Here is an 18,169-nt window from a genome sequence, read left to right on the forward strand (position 1 = left end):
GCCCTGTGGCAAAAATAAAAGCCATTGCTTCAAGAAGTGCTGACCATAGCCAAAAGTCACTAGCATTCAAGAGCATGTGTTGATATTATACGCAAAGACAGTTCAGGTGAAAAAAGGAGAACATTGATGTCAAGGTGCTGGTGGATAGATTCGTTGACCCCAAATTGAGAACCACTTCAAAGCCCTTTAACACAAAGAATTTTCAGGTGAAGTGGCAACCCTGGCCATATGGCCAACTTTAAAGACCGCCCAGGCTGGAAGGCCATGTGAAAAACTTGTGAGAGAAAAGGTCACGTCTCAAAAAGCTGCAGAACGGGCAACAAGCATACAAAAGTCATGGAAGTTGAATATTATGAAGAAGAATTGGAAGGAATCAATACTCTCCCAGTCGTAGGGAATGCTAGTGATGGCCCTCGGGAGCGAGTTTTGACCAATGATGCTCCAATGAGCATGCTGTTCGACTCTGGGGCCAAGATAACTCTAGTCCCAAAAACATTTTTTGATCATAATCTGCTGGGCAAAGTCACCCTGTTGAAGCCAGACCTTAGACCAATAGGTTAAGGTGGGGTGACTATTGAGTTGCTGGGTTATTTCTGGGGCACAATTGACTTCAAAGGGAGAGCCTTGCCTGGTAAAATCTATGCCTTGATGAAAGGGGATTCGCTCATAAGTATCTGCCTTGATCACAATGAGATCTGTCTGCGTAAAAGAATAACCACCAGTTAGGGTTGTTAGTAATGGTAATCGAGACTGGATCAAGGTATTCCCTGAGGTCTTTGCTGGCGAGCTGGGTGTGTCTTGAAAACTATGTACATCGAATAAAGGTCAAATCTAATGCTGTTCCAAAAACTGCTAAGGTTAGAAATGCACCTCTGTTAGTAAGGGAGTGCATGAAAGTTGAATTAGACAATCTCTTAGCCAAGTGCATCATTCAAGAAGTTGAAGCAACGGAGTGGGTCCCTCCTGTTATTATGGCCCGCAAGCCAATGGGGAAGCCAGGCTCTGTGTCGGCTAGAGGGAGCTCAACAAAGCAGTTATTGTTGATCATTACCCATTACCCAACATAACTAAAATGCTGGATTCTCTTGAGGGGGCAAGGCATTTTTCATCCTTGGACTTGACCTCCGCCTATCACCAGGCCGGGCTTCAATCAATCAATCAATCATAGCATTTGCAAAGTGCAGTACATACCCGTGAGGGTCTCAAGGCGCTAGGGGGGGTGCTGCTACTGTTCGAAGAGACAGGTCTTGAGGAGTCTCCTGAAGTTTAGAAGGTCTTCGGTCTGCCGTAGGCGGATGGGGAGGGTGTTCCACATCTTGGCGGCGAGTTGGGAGAATGATCTGCCATCGGCAGTCATTCTTCGAATGCAGGGGACGGTGGTGAAGGCGTGGTCTGCGGAGTGGAGCTGGCAAGCGGGACTTTAAAGGCTGAGCCGTCTGTTGAGGTACGCTGGTCCGGTGCCGTGGAGGGCCTTGTGTGCGTGGGTGAGGAGCTTGAAGGTTATCCTCTTGTTGATGAGGAGCCAGTGCAGGTCTTTCAGGTGGGGTGTGATGTGGCGACGGGAGATGTCGAGGATCAGGCGTGCTGAGGCGTTCTGGATGCATTGAAGTCATTTCAGGAGTTTGGCTGGGGCTCCTGGGTAGAGTGCGTTGCCGTAGTCCAGTCTGCTGCTGACGAGGGCCTGGGTGACCGTCCTTCTAGTTAAGGTGGGGATCCACTTGAAGATCCTGCGAAGCATGCGGAAAGTGTTGAAGCAGGAGGAGGAGACGGCGTTGACCTGCTTTGTCATGGAGAGTGTGGAGTCGAGGATGACCCTAGGTTTCTTGCGTGGTTGGTGGGTGTAGGGGATGCTCCTAGAGCCGTCGGCCACAGGAGTCGTTCCAGGCCGAGGGGGTGGAGCCGAGGATGAGGAACTCCGTCTTGTCCGAGTTCAGCTTCAGTCGGCTGTTCCTCATCCAGTCGGTTATGGCCTTCATTCCTTCGTGGAGGTTGGTTTGGGGGATGTGGGGGTCCTTGGTGAGCAAGAGGATCAGCTGGGTGTCATCGGCGTAGGAGATGATGTTTAGGCGACATGGACGAGTGGTGCCATGTAGACGTTGAACAACGTTGGGCTGAGAGATGAGCCTTGGGGTACGCTGTAGATGATCTCGGTGGCTTCGGAGCGGAAGAGGGAGGCTGACGCTCTGGGTTGTCCTGGAGAGGAAGGAGGGGGTCCAGTCCAGGGCCTTCTCTTGGATTCCAGCATTGTGGAGGTGTGCTCTTAGTGTGTGGCGGCACACTGTGTCGAAGGCGGCTGACAGGTCCATGAGGATGAGGGCAGCGGTTTCTCCGTTGTCGAGCATGTTCTTGATGTCGTCGGTGGCGGCGATGAGGGCAGTTTCGGTGCTGTGGTTACTTTGGAACCCTGACAGGGATGGGTCCAGGATGTTGTTTTCTTCAACGAAGCTGGTCAGTTGTATGTTGACAGCCTTTTCGATGACCTTCTCTGGGAACAGGAGCAGGGAGATGGGCTGGAAGTGGCATGTGGTAGCAGCCCACAGACCCAACAGTTGGTGGCATTTGCGGCAAGATTTTGCTGGTGCAATAGCTGTTCTAAAGAATTATTCCAGAATTATTTGCGTCGTTATAGGAGACATGGTGACAGTGACACCAGATAGTGTTCTTTCTTTGTGGTGGGTTGCATAGTGGGTGACATTGTCCTGTAAGCAGGAGCACTCTCTTCAACTATCCAGACTGTGACCATTAGCAAGAGACATGTGAGAGATGCTGCTACAAGTGCGATTGTCTTTGTGCTGTGCAATTTGGCAGTTTTGGAGTCTTTGCGGTTGTTCTTCGGACATCCAGGTTCTTCCATCATCTTCAAGGGGCTCAATGACTGGCAGGACCACATACCTTTGTCTAGTGCTTTTTCTGGTAGCATTTGTAGATTTTAGTTACCAATCCGAGACCTTTGACTCAGTTAGTGGCCTGCTCTTCGAAGCGCCCTCCTTTTGTCAATCTCAAGTTGTACCCTTTCTTGGATGGTACTGTGGGGTCAGGAAACTCTGCCAGTTCAAGTGTCTCTGTTTCTGGGTAGCAACTCAGGGCCGGTCAATCTTTGGTCAGCAGTTCTTCTTGTACATCCACGTCTTCGTGGGTAGCCAGTGTGGGGGATACTTTCTTACAATGATGAGCATGCAGCCAGTTTCTTTTTCTTTCCGATCGAAGGGCAGTTCGGGAGGTGATCAAGACTTGCCAGGGGCCCGTCCACCTTGGTTCCAGACACTTCGTCCTCTGAAAATTTCTTGTCAGCACGAAATCTCCAGACTTGATTTCATGTCCCGGGCCCCTGGATACGTCTGGTATGGCTTGCTGCACCTGTTGGTGGATACGTGTTAGTTTGTTCGTCAATTTATACAAATAATCGGACATTAGTATGTCCGGGACATCATTAATGGAAGTTGGTTTTGGTGCTGCCCAAATGTTCATAGGCCTGCCGAAGACCACCTCATACGGGGTCAGGTGTTGTTTGGTTGGGGTGGAACACATTGATAGCAATGCCATTGGGAGTGTGTCTGGCCATTTCAACCTGGTCGTGGCGACTATCTTTGCTAGTTTCAGTTTTAGTGTGGCGTTGTGTCTTTCTACCAGGCCTGCTGACTGGGGGTGGAAGACGGCATGGAACTTTTGTTTTACCCCCAACCCCTTCAGTGTGTTCTGTATGACTCCTGCTATGAAGTGGGGGCCATTGTCGCTCCATAAAATTCTACAAAGGCCATATCGGGGGAAGAACTCCTTCAGTAATATCTTTGCAGTAGCTAAGGCGGTGTTGTCGTGGGTGGGGTATGCCTCCACCCATTTCCTGAAGGTGCACACAATCACTAGAACATATTTTAGACCATGGCATCTCTCTAGTAATCCATTTCAAAGGGATGGTCAGGGACTACAAACCCTCCCCGTGGTACTACTGTCCCTTTCCATGGGTTGTGTTGCAGGCATGGGGTCATGGGGGCAGATCCTATGTGCGCAGGTAAATGTGCCATGGTCAATATGGGGATCAGATAGCCATTGGGTAGCAGCCATTGGTTTCCGTCTTTTGTCCTCCAGCAGCCTTCCTCATCTTTATGCCCACCTGTGCCCACTCGGTCAGTTCGTCTTGTGTGCCTGTCGTTTGTATGTCCCTTACAGTTGTTCTAGCGTCAGTCCATTGTTTAGCTTGTGACTTGGTCACGTACATTTGTGTTGTGGTTCTGTCCTTGGCTGTGGCTCGGGCAGTAACGTCGGCTAGTGCATTTCCGTGTCCAATGAGATCTGTCAGTTTCTTATGTGCTTGGAATTTAATCACTGCTAGCTGCTTGGGGAGGAGGACTGTGTGAAGAAGTACATCTCACTTAGAGGTTTAGATAAACAGGTTTCTTTATTCTCATCAAAGGAAGAAAGGATCTCATCCACAGCAGAGATAGGCAGGCAGCAACTGACACAGTCTTGTTCAGATTGGAATCATAACATGACTACATCATCAGATTCTATGAATAACATTCTAATCAGAGTAAGTGCAGAAGCAAACATAGAGAAGGATACCACACACCTTCCCCTAAAACACAAAAAAAAACACTAAAACTATTTCAAAATATAATCATTTAGAGCAGTAGGAACACGACATAAACGCATACTTTTCCTGGTAGGAACATGAGACACTACATCAGATTTGGGATGCACACATTTCTTGGCCAAATTGTTGTTCGTGGCTTGCCTTCGAGTTGAACCTAAAAAGGGAGTAATGCGATTCAAATTCAAGATTCTTCCATCATTTAATTTAACAGCATTACGAAACAACTTTGAAACAACAAAAGGAGAGGAAAACTTAGGACCCGAGGATCTGAGTGGAAGACGAACTCTCACCTGATCACCAACACAAACCTTGGTGGAAGAGACAGCATGTCTGCTATCAAAGTTCTCTTTTCGCAGCTCAGATTTCACCTTTTGCTTCAGTACCGGATCCTTGTTGAAAGTACTAGTCTCCACCCCCAAATTCCTCATCCAAGTCTGAAATAAAGATGTGTTCGGAGTGCGACCACGAAAAAGTACAAAAGGTACCTCACCTGTGGAAGAATGTGGTGTAATTCTATAGATCATGACTCTCTCCATAAGATTATCCTTCCAATCAGAACCCTGGTCTTTAGAAATCTGAATGGATTCTTTAAGGACCCGGTTGAACCTTTCCACCATACCGTTACTTTCCGGATGGTAAAGTGAACAACGCTTGTGTTTAACACCTTTACTAGCTAAAAAATCCTCCATCTCTTTTGAAACCAACTATACCCCGTTATCAGTAAGGATGGTTTCAGGAAACCCCTCCCTACTGAACACCTCACGTAAAAACTTGACTACATCCTTAGTCTCAATGTTTTGAGTGATTTTTATCTCTGGCCAACGAGAGAACATGTCTACCATGACCAAGACATACCGTTGAGAGTTGTTCCCAGAAGAAATGGAACCTAGGATGTCCAAAGCAACATCTTGCCAACAACGCACAGGGGCATCCCTAATAACCATTGGTTGTGTTCTTGTTTTACAAACCTTATCAGAGGAGTTGCATTCCAAGCAATCACGAATCATACGTTCCACAAGAAGGTCAATACCTGGCCACCAGAAATGCAAACGTATCCTTTCCTTAGTTTTGGAAATACCCTGATGCCCTTGGTGAGCCAAGAGAAGAATTTTTTCCCTGATCAAAGAAGGTGGTATGAGTCTAGTACCTCTCCACAACAAACCATCCTTTAAAGATAACTCATCTTTGACGTTCCAATATTTCTTGGCACCATCGCTCAGATTCTTGAGACATGGCCAACCATCACTCACCAACTTCCAGACCTCTTGTAACTCGGGATCCGTACATATTGCATCCCTCCAAACACACTCCTGAACAACTCCTTCTACAACCTCACACACCTTAAACTCATCAATCTACCATGAATCCTCAGATTATTCGTCAATCTGGTTACCTTGGTCCACTACCAACCTAGAGAGACAATCAGCAACCTTATTGTTAGTAGACATGTTCTCTCGTTGGCCAGAGATAAAAATCACTCAAAACATTGAGACTAAGGATGTAGTCAAGTTTTTACGTGATGTGTTCAGTAGGGAGGGGTTTCCTGAAACCATCCTTACTGATAACGGGGTACAGTTGGTTTCAAAAGAGATGGAGGATTTTTTGAACTGACGACCCAACATTCTTACACACATCAGGGGATTTATGAACTGAGATGTTATTACAGCCAGATGTAGGTGGAGTTACCACCTTTAAGGAAGAAAGATTCCCCCCAGAGTGGGGAACTATATCCCTTAACACAATGCAAGGGTCTTCACCCGGAAATAAGGCAAGACGTAAATCAGCTTGATGAAACCAACTTAAAATGCTGTCACCCCTACACGAGATGTAGATTTTACCTGCAGTGAGTCGTCCTTTGTAATCAATATGACCAATGAAGTAACCCCCGATTTTTATGGGCTTTCTACCATAGGCCAATGGCCTTATGTCGGGTTTAAAAACTTTTACTTTACCAAACAGATTTTCATCAAAGAAAGTTTCAGGAATTAAAGTAATCTTTGCCCCGGAGTCAAATAACATTTTGACTTCACACTTATTAATGTAAACCACATCAATAGCACCCTTACATTTTTTCCCATCAGATAAGGATACCTCACCACTGTCCAAATCAGGATTATAATCGTCATCAAATATAAAAATTTCCTCACAATGTAATTCGTCAGAATCAGAGTCAGAGTCATCCTCAACCAATACCTCCTTAACTTGCTTTTTCTTTTTGATTACCTGAGACCTGCAAGCTTTAGAGAAATGTCCTACTTTACCACAATTATTGCATTTAGAAGACAAGGCAGGACATGACTTATCGTTAGCTAAATGATCAAAGGCATTGCATCGGAAACACTTTAACTTTGAATTGGTAGAGACTCTTGAAAAATTATGAGAGGAAGAAGGCGTACTGTACCCCTTCTTAGAGGTTTTAGAAGTTGATCTCGGGTCTGATCTCTCTGTATATTTATTTTTATTAACCACAAAAACCTTTTCCTCCGAGACCTCCTTCTGTTTTTTAAAAACTTTCACACATGCATCCGAGTGTTCTAGTCTTTTGGCTATAGTAATAACTTCGTCTAAGTTAGGATCATCTTTTTGCCACAGTTCGTCCTTAACTTTTTCTAGACAACATCCAAGCATGAATTGGTCACGCACCCTTTCCTCTAAGGAACCATCAAATTTGCAAGTGGCAGCTAACTTCCGCAAAGCCGTGACATAAGTTTCAATAGACTCTTCCTCTTTCTGCATGCGTCTGCCAAAGTGGTACCTTTCTAAAATGGTACTCACTTTTGGTAGATAGTGCTTATCTAGTTTTTTAATGTTAACCTCAAATTCATTTAAACTGTTAGCCTCTTCAGTAGTTAACTAAGGCAAATGCTCAAATACATCCTGCCCTTCAGAGCCTAAGCAGTGCATTAGAAGCGCAGACTTTCTCTCCGCAGAAAGAGAAGTGCCACATACCCTAGCATAATTTAAAAATACCTTTTTCCATTTAGACCAGCGAATAGGTGGATCCCCTGGTTTTGAAAGGAAGAAGGGTGCGGCCGTAACGTTTTGCATGACTTCAATAATTAAATGAATTAAATAAAATTAAAAGAAAATCAGAAAATTTTGCAAAGCAAGAAGAAGTCAAGGTAAGTATCAATACCAAGCAAATTAATAAGTAAAGTGACTTAAATATTTGTGACTTAAGTACTAAAAATAAATATAACCTGCAAACAGCAAAGGTTAAAAACACAGTAACAGCTGCGCAGAAAATCACTTAAAGTAACTGTATACCTAAAAGAAGCTGAGTGTGTCAGCGCAGAAAAATCAGCTGCACACCTGAAAGAAGCTGAGTGTGTCAGCGAAAAAGGAATTTCTCAGAACTTAGATCACTGCACACTTGAAAGAAGCTGAGTGTGTCAGCGCAAATAAGACTTCTCAGGACTTAAATCTAAAACACATGTCCAGCAGACGTCTTAGAGTTCCCAACAGAGGTTCCAAGTCACGGTTGGTTATAAACAGTATAAATGCGAATAAAAGTTGTAGAAATAAACGTCTTTACCTTTAGTTTATCCAAAAGCAGATAAAATGAATTGTTCACCAACTTAAGTGCATATGAAATAGGCACTCGACAATCCAGTCACCAAGAAGAAAGCCTGAGAAGCGTTGTGCCGCTGAAGAAAGCCACTCGATGATCCTGTTGCTGAGATCCAGTTGCTAAGGAAAGCAAACGTTGTCAAGCAAGGCCCACTGTGAAGTCAGTGAAGCGCAACGCTTGAAACGCAGCGTTGAGGTGTCTGTGACGAGCAGATCCAGGAGCGTCACAGCTTAGAGAAGGAACGGCAGAGGCTGGAGATGGAGCGTGCAGAGCCGGGAGACGGGTAGAAGATGCCGGTATTTATTTTTAAACAGAGCAGTGATGAAGCGTGAAGGCGCGCAGATGCTGTTGTGTTTATGTTTGAAGAATCAAGCATGCGAGCGTACGAGATGTATTATATTCAGACAGTTCGGCGATGAGGCATGAAGGTGCCCAGATGCTTTGTTTACATTTGATGACAAGCCCCAAGTATCTGTAAGTCAACGGACTCGGCAGGCAGGCAGCGGACGTTAGAAACACATCAATCCAGCACCTAATACATCAATCCAGCATATCAAATATTGCCTCAATCCAGCTGAATAAAAGAACATAATAAACGGCAGGAACCATGCTATGGCAGGCACTAGGCTTTAACGTTATAAAAAGTCTAGCGCCGTCAGCAAATCAGCGCTTAAGAAGTAGGCAAAGCATGTTGAAAGCACAAAGTCAATTATATATCTTTCTGTGAGAAGAGTAGACAGTTAGCATCAAGCCTCAGGAGAATACATTAAATTAAGAAAATTAATGTATGGTAGATTGAAGTTATGTAATGCTGCCAAGTCTTAGAGTCAGTACATGAAGTAAAGAGTACCTTGAGTTGAGGCTTGGTGTTGAGATCCTTTTGTTCCTTTTGTTATTTCCCTGTTAAGAGAAAATTTTCCCTTTTTTTTTTTTTGAAGAAAAGGTTGTTGCTTGTAGTCTTTGTAGTAAGGAATCTTCTTTCTATCCCATCCTCGTCGCCAATGTGAAGAAGTACATCTCACTTAGAGGTTTAGATAAACAGGTTTCTTTATTCTCATCAAAGGAAGAAAGGATCTCATCCACAGCAGAGATAGGCAGGCAGCAACTGACACAGTCTTGTTCAGATTGGAACCATAACATGACTACATCATCAGATTCTATGAATAACATTCTAATCAGAGTAAGTGCAGAAGCAAACATAGAGAAGGATACCACAGACTGCTTCTGTCAAGGCGGAGACTAGATCTCCATGCAGGATGGGTGTGCCGTGTGAACTCAGGAACCTTCTTTCTCTCCACAGGAGCCCAAAATGGTGAACCACCCCGAAGGCGTACTGGCTGTCAGTGTATATGTTTACTGTCGTACCAGCTGCTAAAATACATGCTCGTGTGAGGGCAATGAGTTCTGCTGCTTGGGCGGATCGTTGGGCAATGTGTGCTATTTCTAGAATGGTTCGGGATGTGGTGACAGCATATGCAGCTGAGGTGGTGCCGTCGGGGAGTTTGATGCACGAACTGTCTACCCATAGTTCCCCATCTGGCTCTGAAAAGGCAGTGTCTTTGAGATCCACTCTACTCTTTGTTTGTTTGTCAGTGAGTGTCACGCAATCGTGCAGTGGAGTCACACTAGGGTCATTTTTGGGTAGGGGTAGCAATGTGTCTGGATTGAGAGTGGTGCATCGCTTCAGAGTGATGTGTGGTGCCAGCAGGGTCAACTCGTCTCCTGTCAGTTGGGTGCTAGTCAAGTGTTGGGTTTTGGTCTGGTTGAGTAGTGTGTTGACTGCATTAGGCACTAACACAGTGATTGGTTTGGAGAGCACTATTCCTTCGCTCTGGCGTATGGATACTGCTGCAGCTGCCACAGCGCGCAAGCACGCTGGCAGCGCTCTAGCTACTGGGTCGAGGGTGGCAGAGAAATATGCACAAGGACGATGTTTGTGACCAATTGACTGTGTTAAGACGGATAATGCACATCCCTCCCTTTCATGTGTGTAGAGAAAGACTAGTTTGGAGTAGTCTGGGGTTCCTAGAACAGGTGGCGAACAAAGGGCATCCCGTAATTCTTTGAATGCTGACTGGCATTCGGGTGTCCAGGGGAGAGGTGAGGGGATGTCTTTGGTTAGGAGGGAGAGAAGGGGTTTAACAATGAGGCTAAAGTTCGGCAACCATTGTTGACAGAATGAGTTGAGGCCTATCAAAGAGCGGACTTGTTTCTGATTTTTGGGAACGGGAGTGTCTAGTATTGTCTGGATCCTGTCGGGTGTGAGTTTCTTCACTTCTTTCGATAAGAGGTGACCTAAATAGGTTACCTGTGGTTTGCAGAACTGCAATTTCTTTCGGGAAACTTTGTGACCATTTTCTGCAAGGAAATGTAGTAGTTGGATGGTGGCCGTGACGGCTATTGGAGTGGTGTCTGCTGCTAGAAGGATATCGTCTACATATTGTATCAACGCCACCCCGTCTGGCAATTGTACGGCGTCCAACTGACTTTTGAGCGCCTGGCTATAGATACTCGGGCTCTCTGTGTACCCCTGGGGTGCTCTACAAAATCTGTATGAGTGGGATCTTAGGGTAAATACGAAAAGGTAGCAGCTGTCTTGGTGAATAGGTATGGAGAAGAAGTCGTTTTTGAGATCGATGACGGTGAAAGTGGTAGCAGTGGACAGAATTAGGGTCAGGATGGTGGTGATGTCAGAAACTACTGGGTACTGTGGCACTACAATTTTGTTTATCTCCCTCAGGTCGATGATAAAGCAGTAGGCTTTCCCATCTCCCTCTCCCTGTCTCTTTATGATCGGCAAAATAGGACTGTTACAAACATTGCTCACTACCTCTTCTACCACCCCTGCCTCTACCAGTGAGTATAGGATTTCGGTCAGTGCTTTCTCACCCTCTGGCGATATCTTGTACTGCGGTACTGTCGGTAAAGTTGCATCTTGTGGGATTGTCACTTGTATTGGGTCAATCAACATTCGTCCTACGTCTGAATCAGCCCTAGCCCACAGATGTAATGGCAAAGTGTCCAGTAGGGATGTGTCTGTCTCGGAAATGGGATACATGTGTTGGAAAGGATTATCTCTCGGGTGTTGGTGGTTGTCATATAAGATGACCCGTACCCCGTCCGGTGAACATCTGATAGTTGCACGGAAATATTTCAACAGATCGAAACCCATAATGGCGTCTGGGGTGAAAGGAGGAGAGAAGGAATGTTGTGTCGATAATATTGTTTTCAAGATTAGAAGGGATCGGTCTGAACAAAGGGTTGGTGGAGGGCATACCGTCAAATCCTATTGAAGTCACATGTGAGCCAGACAAGACCCTTGGAATCAGTCGTTTGGATAGTGCACTACGTGTTGCTCCTGTGTCTACCAAAAATTACGACTCTGTGCCCAGAACCTTTGCGGTAACATAAGGGCCTTGCTGATCAACATACAGCTCAACTGGATCCCTCCCTTGCCCTTGGCTGTCCTACGCAAAGTCATACGTCTTGTCGTAATCTGACTGTTGGTATTGATTGTCTGAGATGGTCAAATGCGTTCGCTCTTCCTGGCCTTTCCTCGCTAGCTTCATTTGTGTAACCTCTCCCACGTCCTCTTCATTTCTATATGGTTACTATTTCCCTCGCCCCTCTGACCCTACCAATTCCTAGCAGAATCGGGCATTGGGATTTCCAGTGTCCGTACTCCTTACAAAATGCGCATTGATCCTGTCCTAAACCTTGATCTCCTGTATATGTTGTTGCTACTTCTGGGCGGCTGCGCCCTCGGGGTATTCTGCTGGTATCCTCCCTTATATTGCTCCCTTCCTGTATTCACCCCTTGAAGCTGCGCTATCATTACCCTTCCCTTCAAGCCCTTCTTTTTCTTTTCTGTAGCCCTATCAATTTCATTTTTCTGGTGTTCATAGTACTGGGCCATCTGGAGGATGGCCGCTGGTTTAGAGGCTGCCCAGCTGCTTTCGCAGGTCTGCAGCTTCTGCGATACTTCCGGTAGCAGTCCCTTAACATAATTCTGTACAAACAAGTGGTGTCCGGTTGCGGTGGATATGTCTTGTCCGCTGTAATTGGAGAACACTGTTTCGAATCTGGAGAAATACTCCAAGACATCCTCTTGTGGTTTCTGGCGGCACGCGGTTACAATGGACCAGTCGATCTTTTTCTCCGGGATCATAGTTTTTACTTTCTGTACTATCTTGTCGGGGAGGTCATATAGCTTTTAGCGGTTTCTGACCAGGGTTTCGCTGCTTGTCTAGAACACTGAGTTGTTCCCAGGTATGGCCGAGCAGCTCGGTGTGGTCTATTTTCCTAATTTGTTTCCACACATCCGCTGGCAGACATAGCCCAAAGAATACGTCGATGTCGGCGAGTGTCATGATGGTTGATCCCAGAGCGGTACCTAATTCTGTGTAAAATGCGGTGGGATTTTTACGTAAATCCGTCAAAGATTTACGGAACGTTAGAATGTCCTGTCTGTCCCATGGCTGATATACCCAATTGTAGACCATACTTCCTTTAGCGTCCTTATGGTTTATATCATCATTGTTCCCTTGTCCTCTAGGTGGGACCCAATAAGGGGCAGCCTCCTTTATTGGCATCATGTTAACTGGTTTTTCTATCGGGGGCCCTGTCATTATAGATGTCTTGTCCTTAACTGCCAGTCCTTGTTCTATGAGATGGCGGAATACCTCTAGTGTGTACGAGAAGAGTTCCGCCACATCACAGTCATTTTCATCTCCCGTATCTATTTTCCTATAAAGAGCCATTTGTCGTCCGGGCTCTACATCCTTGTACTTTTCTTCGTAAGCAGTGAGAATGTGATAACAGAGACGTACAATGAAGTGTCGCTTGTGGTTTTTGACATAGGAGTTGCATATGTTGGAGTAGTGTGGCTCACTGGTTAGAGGCGGCAGACCCGGGAGCAGAAGTCGGCCCGGGACCAGGGTTCAATTCCCGGCAGGGTCATGGACTTGGGTCAGCGGACTCGATAATTCTCGCTTCGGTGCTTACTCTAATCAGGGGTTCAACTCGGCAACTCTGGGCATTAGCTTGCCTAATCTCCACAACGGCCCCATCAATTCCGGGGATGCCTGGCTCCACCTTGGGGACTCACAGCAGGGACCATCCCACAGGGAAAGCCAGGACGGGTTCCCCAGAGTTATACAGCACCAGGAAACCTGCAGACGGGTAGCAGTGCGCTTTACAAGCTCAAATACATACAAATACACATGTTGGTTATATACTCTTCGGTCTCTTTCCTATCTTCAAGTGTTTTAACTATTTTATTGATGCCTGCTTGTTCGTTTTTACTTTATCGTGGGATCCTCGGCAACCCTTTCTCTTTTGATTCAACTCCTACTGACGCGTCTTTTGATGAGGCATTAGGCACAAGAGACTCGGTCGGTGCAGAGACAAGCAATGGTGCTGCCTTCGACTATGCTTTGGGATTCCTGACGTTGGACTACAGGATGAATAGGGGCATAAGGAGGTGGCATGTAGATGATCGGAGGACCTAATAACAAATCGTTATTTACTTTTTGTTTCGTTGGTAACTCGGGGTAAAGAGTCGAGGGCGTTCTAACAGGGTATTGACCTGAAACCTTTGACTCTTGTTCCTTTCTATCAGTTTCTCTTCCTTTTATGTCTTCTTCTAACTTTTTACAAGCTTTGTGAGCTGATTTTAGCATCTCTCTGTCAAATCTGGCTTTGTTTCTTTTCTTTCGTTGGGCTGCTTCTTTCTGCCACAAACCAAAACTGTCAAGCATGGCTGGCGTAGTTTTCTTTTTGTGAACAGCTATTTTTAGCGTTTCCATTTTATCGGGGTCGAAAGATCCCGTCAGTGGCCACTGATTTTCCCGGTCCTTCCTAGTGGGTTTATGCCATAGTTTACTATAAGCTACAGTGGCTAATCCATATTTTACGTACATGTCCTTATTAGGCTTGCCTTCCGGCGGTGCCGGATGACTGACCTCTAATAAACAGTCCAGTCCAAAACAGTTACCAAACAATCTAGAGAAACCAGGCATGACGTATTAAAGGTCATAGCGAATATCTCAAACAATCAATTTTAGGCAAAAAGCCCGCACTACCTGTCCATCGCTGTCTGCAAAGAGAGAGAATATTCCTTCTTCTCTGTTGTTTGCAGGCAGGGAATGTCTCAAATAACTTTAAAGGGGAATACTAGTATTCAACTAAACTATTCAAACAATCAATCAATCAAATAAATTAAAGCCGATATTTCACGACCTTACCTGGACAGTATGGACAGTTCTTCGCCTTCCCCTTCCAGCGCCCGTTTGTCCTCTTACTCCAACAATCAGTGCGACATTTCCTCTAAGGTCCCAGTCAGGACCGCAGGTCACTCGAGAGAGGTCCGTTCGGAGCCGATGATTTTCAGTTGATCGGCAGCCAGTTGAGGGTCTCTTTTAGGCAGGTATACCCCAATCGTTAGATGTTCACTCCGTCGTTAGGACCTCTCTACCGGACCCACGTGACGCTGATGGACCCCGATGTTGGTGCGCCAATTGTGAAAAGCAGCGAATCTCCTGAGACCACCGATACTGCCCGGCGCAAAACACCTTTTATTCACCTTATAGATATCTATCAAAATAACCAGGCGGGTGCTGGAAACTGGAAGGCAAGAAACAGGTTTATTACTCCAGAGGAGAACACATCAACTCAGACACCGGGATGTCGTCGGGAGGTGCTCTAACTGCATCTCTGTGGTTCGGTCTTTTATACACATTGCATCAGTTTATTAGCATGGTAAAACATCCTTGGAATCCCCGCCTCAGGCAGGTTCTCACACAAACCCAGCAGCAATTATCCCCCCACCCAGATCTAACAGATGATCGTTATCTCGCAGCTGGACATTCCAACAGGATCTAAAAATACGTGGGATCGGTCAGATCTAAGGGTTCGTGTCATTGATTAAATCAGGCCCCTTTGTCAGTGAAACAAGCCCTGCAGTGTGTGAGTAATAAACCATGTCCACAGGGGTTGGTTAGTGCCTGGGATCGGCTTGAGTAGCCAGGTGCGGTGAAGGAGGTTATCAAAAGAGCTTGCCCGTGCATGGAGGATGAAAGGAAAAACAGGTTTGGTGCGGGAAGGGACTCCGGGGCTTTGTCATGATGACAAGGTTTTACAACCCCAGTACATTTGTTCAAGCTTGGTCAGAGCGCTGGGGGATGATAGCGAGGTCGGGGTGACACATAGGAGACCAGCAGAGTACAAAATGGCCGCGAAGTCTAAAATGATCGCAATTTACGCGCACGCAGAGGTCCTCGCTAAACAAGATGGCACAGGCCATGTTTATGTTTGTCGATTGAAGCCCAGGCCGGGCTTCAATCAATCAATCAATCAATCATAGCATTTGTAAAGCGCACTACATACCCTTGAGGGTCTCAAGGCACTAGGGGGGGGTGCTGCTACTGTTCGAAGAGCCAGGTCTTGAGGAGTCTCCTGAAGTTTAGAAGGTCTTCGGTTTTCCGTAGGCGGATGGGGAAGGTGTTCCAAATCTTGGAGGCGGGGTGGGAGAATGATCTGCCACCGGCGGTCATTCTTCGAATGCAGGGGGCGGTGGCGAGGGCGGGGTCTGCGGAGCGGGGCTGGTGGGCGGGATTGTAGAGGCTGAGCAATCTGTTGAGGTACGCTGGTCCGGTGTCGTGGAGTGCCTTGTGTGCATGGGTGAGGAGCTTAAAGGTTATCCTCTTGTTGATGGGGAGCTAGTGCAGGTCTTTCAGGTGGGGTGTGATGTGGCTGCGACGGGAGATGTCGAGGATCAGGCATGCTGAGGCGTTCTGGATGCATTGGAGTCTTTTCAGGAGTTTGGCTGGGGCTCCTGGGTAGAGTGCGTTGCCTTAGTCCAGTCTGCTGCTGACGAGGGCCTGGGAGACCGTCCTTCTAGTTTCGTTGGGGATCCACTTGAAGATCCTGCAAAGCATGCGGAGAATGTTGAAGCAGGAGGAGACCGCGTTGACCTGCTTTGTCATGGAGAATGTGGAGTCGAGGATGACCCCTAGGTTTCGTGCATGGTTGGTGGGTGTAGGGGTGCTCCTAGTGCCGTCGGCCACCAGGAGTTGTTCCAAGACGAGGGGGTGGAGCCGAGGATGAGGACCTCCGTCTTGTCCGAGTTCAGCTTCAGTCGGCTGTTCCTCATCTAGTCGGCGATGGCCTTCATTCCTTTGTGGAGTTTGGTTTTGGCAGTGTGGGGGTCCTTGGTGAGCGAGAGGATCAGCTGGGTGTCGTCGGCGTAGGAGATGATGTTTAGGTCGTGCTGTTAGGTGACGTGGGCGAGTGGTGCCATATAGACGTTGAACAACATTGGGCTGAGAGATGAGCCTTGGGGTACGCTGCAGATGATCTTGGTGGCTTCAGAGGGGAAGGGGGGGAGGCTGACGCTCTGGGTTGACCCGGAGAGAAAGGAGGTGATCCAGTCCAGGGCCTTCTCTTGGATTCCAGCATTGTGGAGGTGTGCTCTTAGTGTGCGGTGGCAGAATGTGTCGAAAGAGGCTGACAGGTCCAGGAGGATGATGGCCGTGTTTTCTCCGTTGTCGAGCATGTTCCTGATGTTGTCTGTGGCGGTGATGAGGGCAGTTTTGGTGCTGTGGTTGCTCGGAACCCTGACTGGGATGAGTCCAGGATGTTGTTCTCTTCAAGGAAGCTGGTCAGTTGTATGTTGAGAGCCTTTTCGATGACCTTCTCTGGGAATGGGAACAGGGAGATGGGCCGGAAGTTCTTGAGGTCCTTGGGGTCCGCCTTGGGTTTCTTTAGTAAGGCGTTGATCTCTGCGTGCTTCCAGCTCTCCGGGAAGGTCGCTGTCTCGAAGGAGATGTCGATGGTTTTCCGGAGGTGGGGTGCGATGGTGTTGCTGGCTTTGTTGTAGATGTGGTGTGGGCAGGGGTCTTCCGGGGATCCGGAGAGGACGATGTTCATGATCTTGATGGTGTCGTTGTCATAGATGTTGTCTAGGTGCGCAGGCGGTTGATACAGGCCGATTGGACGAAAATTAGTGTTGGATTGATTTGTCAGGATAGCAGCAATGGTTACTTCCTATGCGCTTCCTATTGTTACAATGGCCCATGGTCCAGCACATATTAGCAGTAAAGGAATATGTAAATTGTTAGACCCTATATGGCAAAATGATAATATTAGCAAGGTAGCTCAGCACCTAGGAAGACTTGTATTATTTGTTTGAAGCACAATTCATGAAAAGGCATTCCTACGCCCACTGGTAACTTTGCCCCACCTTCCTTCCAATTTGATGACCTTCAAATGGATTATATTGAAATGGAACAAGTCAATAATTTGAAGTACGTGTTAGTGGTGGTCTGCGTAATCAGTAAATGGATCGAGGCCTACCTTATTAAGAGAATACAGCTGTGGTGAAGGCCCCTTTAAAGGAGTACTTCCCGAGCTACGGATTGCCCTGCGTGATCTGGAGTGATAACGGAAGTCACTTTAATGCTAAAGTGATTGAATTGGAGTTCAAGGGTTTACAGATTACACAGAAGTTTCATGCAGTGAACCACCCCCAGACAGCATGCCTGGTTGAAAAGTACAATGGTACTCAAACTGAAACTGGCAACGATTCAAGAAAGTACAAGATTGCGATGGCCAGAAGCGCTTCCCCTAGCCCTGTTATCTACTAGAGCAACTGCACATTCCCGAGTAGGATTGTCGCCCTATGAAGTGGTTTTCGAGCACCCTGCTAATATTGGGGGCATTCCATTTTTTCTGAGATAGAGTATCCCTTGCTTCTAGATTATTTATATGAGTTGTCTAAAGATCTCCGCTCTCTTCACCAACAGGTGCATGCCACATTGCGACCAGTACCAGATGGGCCCGGGCACTGCATACAGCCCAGCGATTATGTAATGATCAAGAATTTTCAGAAGAAGAACAGTCTGGAACCGTGGTGGAAATGCCCACTTAACGTCTTGCTTGCCACCCGCTCCTCAGTAAATGTGTAAGTAAGGAAGCACTGGGTGCACGGAAGCCACGTAAAGAGAGTG

The sequence above is a fragment of the Lissotriton helveticus genome, chromosome 1_2 (genome assembly GCF_964261635.1).
Source record: "Lissotriton helveticus chromosome 1_2, aLisHel1.1, whole genome shotgun sequence".
NCBI lineage: Eukaryota > Metazoa > Chordata > Amphibia > Caudata > Salamandridae > Lissotriton > Lissotriton helveticus.